At 42.9% G+C, this 9,638-nt stretch overlaps 1 pseudogene; it reads left to right on the forward strand.

Moving 5' to 3' along the window:
* The window catches only part of LOC116898515, a 14,745-nt pseudogene extending 6,038 nt beyond the window's left edge, over positions 1-8,707 (forward strand).
* Positions 8,708-9,638: the final 931 nt, after the last annotated feature.

Raw genomic sequence — 9,638 nt, forward strand, 5'->3', positions numbered from 1 at the left:
TGCTGTGGGTGTCTTAGAGTCCACTGAGCAACTCAACCAGGGAACATCTTCTGCTGGTCGCTGTTCAGTCACGATGGCAGGCCTAGTTTGCTTTGTAGTGCTGTTAAACACCATGTAAACTCTGAGAGGAGGGATTTATTTGACTTACAGGTCTGATCATTGAGGGAAGCCAAGCAGGCACTCAGGCAGGAGCAGAAGTGGGGACTGTGGAGGAGTGCTGCTTGCTGGCTTCTTTCCAGGATCACATTCAGCTGCCTTCCTTATACCTCCCAGAACCACACACCCAGTACTTCACTGCCCAGAGTGGACAGGGGGCCTCCCACACCAGTCAACAATCAAGACAATCTACCTAGACATTCCTACAGGCCAGTAAGATGGAAACATTTCCACAACTGATGTTCCTGCTTCCAGACTACCTAGTTTGAATCAAGTTGCCAACACTAGCACAGGGAATTTAGATGGCCAGTCATGGGGGCAGGGTGTGGGACAGAGAAGAGCAATTCTCTGCCCTAGAAATAGTTGCTCCAAACACTTGGAAGGTTACTTGACAGGCAACAACACAAAAGGCCACGTTTTCTTAGCATATCACACTGGTGGGGCTAGTGAGATGACTCAGGAAGTAAAGGCACTTGTCATCATGCCTGACAGCCTGAGTTCCATTCCCAGATTCTGTATGGCAGAAGGTGAGAATGACTTCTTCAACATTCTTCTAACTAGATGTGCATGTGCACACAAATGTGTCCTTGTGGGCTCACTACGCCCTCCCCATTTAAAAATCAACAATAATAAAATTCAGCCCAACCACCCCAAAGGAAAACTCATCCTAACAGGAGTCTTAGAACTCAGAGTTTTCAAAGGCAAATTGGAGAGAGCCTCATCTCTGGAAACGGAGCTCATCAAAGACACATGATTTACAAGTTTCTAACTCATCTTCTCTCCTCAAGTTTAAACAGAAATTACCAGGCCCTGACTCAGTTCTTCTTGAGTTCAAGTAATATACTAGCAAGAATCAGAGCCATGGGGCTAACATAATTCCTTTTCCAAATAGGTAATGCAGTAGTAACTAATTTTCTAGAGAAGGAAATAATACACTAAGAATAGATGTAAAATAATTTTACACTAAATTATACATGAAATCTTTAAAAATTAAAACAAACTTTTCAAGGAGACCTCACACTTGTGGTAGTATAATGAACCACATTACTGAACCATAAATGCTGGGGCTTCACTAGCAACACCATGGCCACCAGCTCTGTGGCTACCCAGTACTTGTAATGTGGCTAGTTCAGAGTGAGCTATGCTGGAAGGATAAAATATGTCTTGTATTCCAAGTATTTAGCACAATAGAATAATTAAATACCAAAATAGTTTTATGGCCCCATGTTGAACTAATGTTTAGGATAAATTGGTTTAAGTAAATGACATTACTGAAATTAATTCCACTTGCTTCTTCTTGCTGTTTTAATGGTGATTCAAACATTGAAGAAGAAAGTTTCTTAGCAGCGGCCCACAGAACTTTCTCAAACTGAGCAGAACTTTGGAGTGGAAGGCAAAAGATTAAAGAAAACACCTGTTGAGATGTGCAATGTTGCAGCATGGAATGTTCTTGGGAACATCAGGCCACTTGGTGATAGATTACCCCACGAAACCAATAGTAACTGAAGGATTTGGTTTTGCACATGCCTGCCTGCCTGCGTGCGTGTGTATGTTTGGTACTTAGGAAATTGAGGATTAGCCTTTTTTTTTCTCTTGCTAAATACTATCAGCCCCTGGCTAAACCTTAGCCTTCTGTGAAACGGAGTTTGTGAATTAAGGAACCCAAAACACAAATGTCTCTTTTGAGGTTAGTGTTATATTGTGATATCTTCCAGTTCCAAGTAAGAACAGCAGCCAAACTGTGTTCCAGACAACAACCCCAAAGTGGAATTGGGTTATAGGAAACCATGCTCATTTCTTTCTTTGCTTTATGCCTTTGTAGATCTGACTTCCACACACACACCAGTCACTGCTAGGAACATGGCTTGCTGGAGGGAGAGCAAGGAAAGCACATGCTATATCTGTATTCTCATTGCTCAGGAATGACACACACTTCACTGGTCTAAACAAACCAGACCATGCTGGCCATGATTATAAGACACATGTGTGATGCTCTCAGGGGGAGATGATGTTCCACAGACCCATCAAGCTCCAGAAACTCATGGGCTCTTATACGGCTCCTTGGTGGCCTAGCCATGGTAGCCCCCTCAGTGAATTATTTGAGATCTTTTGAACATGGTCCACTGGAATCATTGTCTTGATCAGAGTTATCTCATTCCACCTACTCTGTTGCCCTAGCTTTAAATCTCCAGTGTAGAGACTGCATCTCAGACTCCCTTTTGTAGAAAACCGTGGACTCCTTATGCAACCATGTTTACTGTTGTATATTCTGGGTTCCCCTGGCTGCCTGTTCTACAGTGGTCTTCAGTACATTCAGAGAGCCAACTGAGCAACAGCTTGTGAGGATCCAAGGGTGGTCAACACGCTGCTGGCATCTGAGCTACTATTTCCCCTGCTTCTCTGTGTAGTAATGTTGAGGACTTATAGAATAAGTGTCATACTCAAATAGAAGCTTTGATCGAGTCTAGCCTGGTGCTGTAAGCCTATAACCCAAAACAGGAGAATCCCAGGTTCAAGGTCTGCATAGGCTGTAGAGTGAGTTCAAAGGGCAACTTAGCAGTGATAAATTTTAGAGGTTAGTCCTCATGGTATGTAGATAGTGAGGAAAAGAAAGACCTGGGTGGATTTATTCTCACGGGCATGTCCTAAGATGGCCAGAAATGGTGTCTACTTCTTGATTTCTTCCTCACTTAGATTCACAAGTGTTTGCTCTTTCTATGAAGGACTCTGAGGGCAGGTGTGCCCTAGCCAGGTGTTTTATGTCACAGGCTGTATACCAACCAGCTCTTCCACATCCAAACAAGTCAGGAGGACCTACAGGGAACTCTTGTCTCTTCCCAAGTCTTCACACCAGTGGGAAAAAAAACTCCCTCAGGAAAGATGACTTCTGGATTTGCATCTGTTCTCTGCTGAGGAGTCTGATTTCTTTTGTACTTCCATTTTAATTAAAATTAGGCCGTACAAACCTTCTTTGTTGCCTTTAAAAGAGAGCTGGAGCTAGCATGAGATCACGTTGCTTGCACATCCCAGTCCCTAGATTCAATCTGTACTCATCCCACCCAGTGCCAAGAAATCAAGTAACAGGTGTCAAGAAATAACATACTGCAGGATTCTGCTTATGTGTTTCTATCAAAAACTCTCACATTTTATGATTGTTGTATCTGTTAAAATTGCATATATTTGCAAATAACAATTTTAAAATAATCTAAAAATTATGCCTTTACAAGATATTTTAAAAAAAGAGAGATTTGTTTATTTTCATGTATCAGAAACTTCACACTATGCAGAGCTAGTACGAAATGAAGCACAATGATCCTATTAAAGACATAGGCTCCTCTTCTTTTTCTCTATCTTTTTCTTAAACAACAAAATGTGACAAAATAACGTACCATAAAATAAAAACAAGAACTATCACAACATCAAAGTTGGACAGAGCAAAACAACAGAAGAAGAAGAGCCCAAGAGAAGGCACAAGAATCAGAGACCCATTAGTTCACACACTCAGGAGTCAGTAAAAGGCTGAACTGAAAACTGTAATATATGCAGCCGACCTGGTGCAGACCTGGTATAGTCCCGTGTTTGCTGTTTCAGTGTCTGTAAACTCATATAAGCTCCAAGGGGAGGGATTTGGTGGAGACGTCCCATTTAGAGCTGTGTGTGTCAGGTTTCCCTCTCTACATAATGTCTGACTGTGGCTCACTGCATCATTTCCATCCACTACAGGAGGCTGTTTCTCTGATGATGACTGAATCTGTAAGATGACTCATCTGTAAGTATAGCAGAATGTCATCAGGATTCATTTCACTGGTTTTTTGGTTGGCTGTTTGGTTGGTTTTGTTTTTTCAGATCAGTACTATTTGCTTTGATCCCAGGTCCCTGGGTTATCTAGCGTGGTTCTTGGTTACCAAGGCACTGCTAGGTATGGACTCTGTTTCATGGAGTGGACCAGTGGATAAAATCAGGCATTGCTTGGTTACTCTCCCAGGCTTTATTCTACCATTGTCCTAGCATTTTCTGCACACAGAACAGAATCGTAGATCAGGTTTGTGGCTGGGTTGGTGTTTATGTTTCTCTTTTGGTAGCCAGAAGAGTATCTTCCTGTACCGTCTCCATGTTTATCAAGTTCTGCAGATGTCATTTTCAGCAATCAGGACTTGCTGTGCAGAATAACCTGTTGTCTTGGAGACAGCCTGGATTGTTTGGGGATTTCCATAGAGCCCCTTTGGCCAACAACTCAATTGCATGAAACCCAATCCCACCTCTAAAAGCTTCATTTAGGCCACTTGAGGATTTGTCTCCCCCATTACTTGAACACTTCATTAGGATCACCTTTGTATATTTTAGGAATTTTCCACTATATTAGGTTTCCATACTACTTCTCATACTAATGCTCGATTACAGCTGTCTCTTTCTGCATTCTCTCCCTCAATGCCTTCGTTCCTCCCCGTCCCACTTGATTCTCATTCATGTCCACATTCAACTTCAGTCGGCCCATAGAACCTATTCGATTTCCCCCTCCAGAGAGATCAGTGAGGCTACAGTTGCCTAAGTCTTCTGTCATCATAAAATATGATTTTTAAATCCAAATCTTGCTTTTCCAGGGTATTTGTATATCCAGGATTTTCTTTGCTCAGAGAACTGGGCTTTGATGATGCCAAGTAGTCTTGGTTGCTGTTGCTTAAGTTCCTGTACTTGCCTCTCTCCATCAGGTTGGCACTGGTATTCTCTTGTTTTGCTGTCTCTGAGAGTGGCTTGACCCTCCTGTCAGCACTTCTGTAGACTTGCTTTCTTTCAGCCGGATCTGTGAACATAGAATGCTCCTGAGTTTGTGTGACCTGAAGCCTCCTGGCAGGTTTCTTGGCACAGAAGAGTATGTCATACCTCTGCTCTCAAATCTGTAGTCACGCCTGGTGACTAGATTTCAGCTCTGGGCCCAGGCACTGGAAGTGTTCAAACCCTGGCTGCTCCTAGGTCCCTTTGTCCAGAGGGCACTAGGCAATTTCCTCTTGGGTCAGGAATATGGGCAGAAAGTAGTTGTGTCCTCTGACTCTCAGGATTGTCTGCACTTCTGAGGGTCCAGCTCTCTACCCCACAGGATTTGGGTGCAGGGAGCTGTGGGAATGATTCAGTTCAGTTCTGGACATAGGCAGAAGTCAGCAGCTTCCTAAAGCTGACTACTCTTGTATTCCTGTATCCAGTGGATACAGAGGCAGTATCCAGGTGCTTCTTTAGAATGTCTGTGAGGGCCCCAACATAGGGAGCATCCTTATCATCAAAGGCAGAAACTTTATTATTGATCTTTTGGTCCAGAATGTCCTTAGCAGTAAATCTTTCATCAAGGATATAGTAGTCAAACTCTTAGTAAAGCTGATCATGGTTCTCAATGTGCCTAGAAAACCTAGAGATGGAAATAAATTATTTCCAGCTCTCACAAGGTCACCTTGTCCAAGAACTCTGAATGTTGTCTCCTCGGAGTGGTAGAAACACTCCCAGCACAGGGACACTGCTGGCTGGTTCCATGGAGAATCCAATACCATATCCTGAGGAGCACCTGGCCCTCTGCATCCAACTGCACTGTCAGCAGTCTCTTAGAGTCCTCTGCAGACCCTGACCTGAGGTGACTCCTAGCTGCTGGCTGAGGAATGATGGTGGCAGTGGCTACAGGGACTGACCCCAAGGCAACTCTTTTAAGGACAATATTTAATTGGGCCTGGATTGCAGGTTCAGAGGGTCAGTCTATTATCATCAAGGAGGGAATATGGTGACACACAGGTAGGCATGGAACAGGAGAAGCTGAGAGTTGCACACCTGCATCTGAAAGCTGCTAGCAGAATGCTGGCTTCCCAGCAGATAGAATGAGAAACTTATAACCCATGCCCACAGTGACAAACCTACTCTAACAGGGTCACACCTTCTAATGCTGACACTCCCTGGGCCAAGCATATACAAACCATCACACCCATCTCAGGTCTAAGTCTCTTTACTACTGTAGCTGACCTGCCTGAGTTTCCTTGAGGCTAGACAATGTAGTCTCTGGCTTTTAGCACATCAGCAGGGGATAGAGGAAGGTAGCCTTTATTCTCTGCAGGAACAGGGCAGCTCTAACTCCCTGTTGCTTGTTGAAGGCTCAGGAAAAGGGACACCTTGACAAGTGATTTTAACCTTTATTTATAAGTTCTTCAGTTTTCCTAAAAGACAAAAGTTTGCCTCCATAAAGTTTGACTTAAAAAGTTCTCCTTGCTCTCTTCTTCTTATCTCCTTTCCTCTTGCTCTTATGACACAATAATTTCCTTACTCTCAATGCCTTACTCTCAATGCTATGCCTTTACTTCTAAGTTCTTCTTGAGTTCTGTCCTGTTCAGTTCACTTCTGTTTAAAAAGCTTTCTCTCTTTCTCAGCACTTGTATATCTTTCTGAATACATCATCACATGTTAAAAAGTTCACCATAAGTTTGCACATGAATTCAAATCATAAGTTGAATAATTAGTTTACAACTGGGAATGTTTACACGCATATCCATTAAGAGTAATTATCAGGATAATCTGTCATCATCTGTCACCGGCTCTACAGGTTCATGGAGAGTTAAAAACTGCAATCTTTATGACAAAAGAATAAGTGAAATTTCCTATAGGCAAATCCAGTCAATTTTTTATGTTCAGTCCTTCCATCTATAGTAAATCACTCATTCCCTTTTTATGAACTCTGGTTACTTGGTTTATACCCTCTTAAAATGGGCTCTAATTTGTAGATTCCTGCTTGGTATTGCAGAAGCAATTAACTCATGACACTTTAAGCATGGCAAAGTTCTCAATGCAATTTTGATTATCAGAGAGAACATAGTAGCAGTCCTATTGTAAAAGAGCTTAAAATTACTGATCTAATTTTAGGAATTCTTAAAGAATCATCATTAAGAATTAAGAAATCAACTATTTGTCTATACATCATCATGCCGAGACAATACAACTTCGTTGCTCTGTGGTGATCTGCTCAAAAGAGTGGGGTAAAGAGCATGACAAATACAGAGGCAGATGCTTGCAGCCAACAATTTATCAGAGAACAGGGTCCCCGATGGAGAAGATAGAGAAAAGATTGACAGAGCTGAAGGGATTTGCAATCCCATAAGAACAACAATAAGAAACATCCAGAGCTCCCAGTTCCTAATCCATCATCTAAAGAGTACACATGGATAGACCCATGGCTACAGCTGCATATGTAGAAGAGGATGGCCTTGTTGGGCACAATGGGAGGAGAAGCCCTTGGTCTTGTCAAGGCTTGATGCCCCAGTGTAGGGGAAAATAAGAACAGGGAGACAGGTAGGGGCAAGTGGGTGGGTCAGTTGGTGGGTGGGTAACACCCTCTAGAAGAAGGGGGAGGGGTGTTATAAGGGGTTTTATGGATGGGAAACCAGGAAAAGGGATAACATTTGAAATGTAACAAAAGCCCTCATTGAGGAGGGGACAGCGGCTACGGTGCACCGAGCTAGCCTCCCTTTGCTCAAGACTCTGGCATGAGGTGTCTGCCTCGAACTTGCTCTGGGACTGCTGCTGGCACTGGTGCTGGCACTGTGGTCTTGGTTCAGATTGATTCAGAGCTGAGTGAGTGGCAGCCCGAGGACAACCAGAGCTTCCAATACGATCAAGAGGTCTTCCTGGGCATGGAGGACTCCAAGATCTTTGATGAGCTAAGCCCGGACGAGAACAAGAAGAGGCTGGGGAAAATTGGTGAACAAATTGACAGTGATGGAGGCGGCCTTATTACTATTGAGGAGCTGAAAGTTTGGATGAAACAGGTAAAGAAAAGATACATCTAAAATAATGTGGCTAAAGTCAGGAAGAATTAAGTTAGGGACACAGACAAAAAGATCTACTGGGAAGAATATAAGCAGGCCATCTATGGCTAGTACCTGGGAAACTATGCTGAATTCCACGACAGCTCTGATCATCATACCTTTCAAAAGTTGCTGCCACGATATTAGAGGAGGTTTAAGGCTTCAGACCTTGACGGCAACCTGACAACTACTCGGAAAGAGTTCACTGACTTTCTGCATCCAGAGGAGTTTGAAAGTATGAAAGAGATTATAGTTCTGGAAACCCTGGAGGATATTGACAACAACGGGGATGGTTTTGTGGACCATGATGTGTACATCATGGACATGTTTTCCCACAAGGACAATGGCCCTGAGCCCGACTGGATTTTGTCTGAATCAGAGCAGTTCAATGATTTCCAAGATCTGAACAAGTATGGGAAGCTGGACTAGGATGAGATTCGCCACTGGATCCTTCCTCAGGACTATGACCATGTGCAGGCTGAGGCCCAGCATCTGGTGTATGAGTCAGACAAAAAAAGGATGAGATGCTAACCAAGGAGGAGATTCTAGACAACTGGACCATGTTTGTGGGAAGCCAAGCCACCAATTACAGGGAAGATCTTACCAAAAATCATGATGAACTTTGAAAGACACTCATTCTCATCTAGCCAACAGTCACAGGCTTACTGTGGATATTCTGGGTGATTGCTATAGTTGTCAAGTGTATAGAATTGTGTCCCTAAACCTTGAGATTATACCTCAGATTGGGATAAAAATTATTTTCCACTCCATATTTACTGGAAAATAACCAACCCTATTATTCCAGTAGGATTTCCCCTGAAGCACATTAAACTCTTCACAAATTGCAGGTCTCTGAGGGAATACATTGCTACAGCATGATTTCCTTCACTCTTTCCCTACTTAATTAATTAATTAATTAGTGGGCAAGAAATCATGAAAGGGTTCAGCAACTCAAGGTGGGTGGTGGGGACACTGTACAGAATAATCACTATGTATTTGAATTATTAAATTTTGTGTTTTCTTAGTTGCCACTCTTAAATGGTGGTGAAGGTAAAGGCTTGAAGGATTCAATGTTATCTTTTCCTATGTCAGCCAACCATGGTATTTCAAATTCTTTATATTTAGAGTTGTTATTGTAATTGGTATATATACGTTTGTGCATTTTCCTGTATGGACCTGCTAATGTGTACAATAAACCCACATCCTTGTGGTTTTGTTTAGCTTTGTTTTTAATACAAAGAAGCAGAGTTCCCTGCACTCAAATCCCATGGGGGAGAGAGCTGGACCCTCCAAAATGTGGACACTCCTGAGAAATCATAGGAGACTACCTTCTCCCCACATTCCAGACCCAAGAGGGAATTGCCTAATGCCAACTGTCCCCATGGGTGCAAGGACCCAGGAGCAATCAGGGGCAGGAACCTTCTCATTCCTGCCTTGCCTATAGGTGTAAGATAGTCTCCAAGAATGCCTAAACACCTCAGATGGAGCATGTGTTCTAAGAAAAGACTGAAAGAAAATAAGAAAACAGTTCTAGAGGAGTGCAAACACAGAGGCCTACCAGAGGGTCAAGCCACTCTCAGAAACATCAAAACAAGCAAACACCAGAGACAACCCAATGGCTCGAGGCAAGCTCAGGACACTTAGGAACAGAAA

Source organism: Rattus rattus, chromosome 4 (genome assembly GCF_011064425.1).
Source record: "Rattus rattus isolate New Zealand chromosome 4, Rrattus_CSIRO_v1, whole genome shotgun sequence".
Classification (NCBI taxonomy): Eukaryota; Metazoa; Chordata; class Mammalia; order Rodentia; family Muridae; genus Rattus; species Rattus rattus.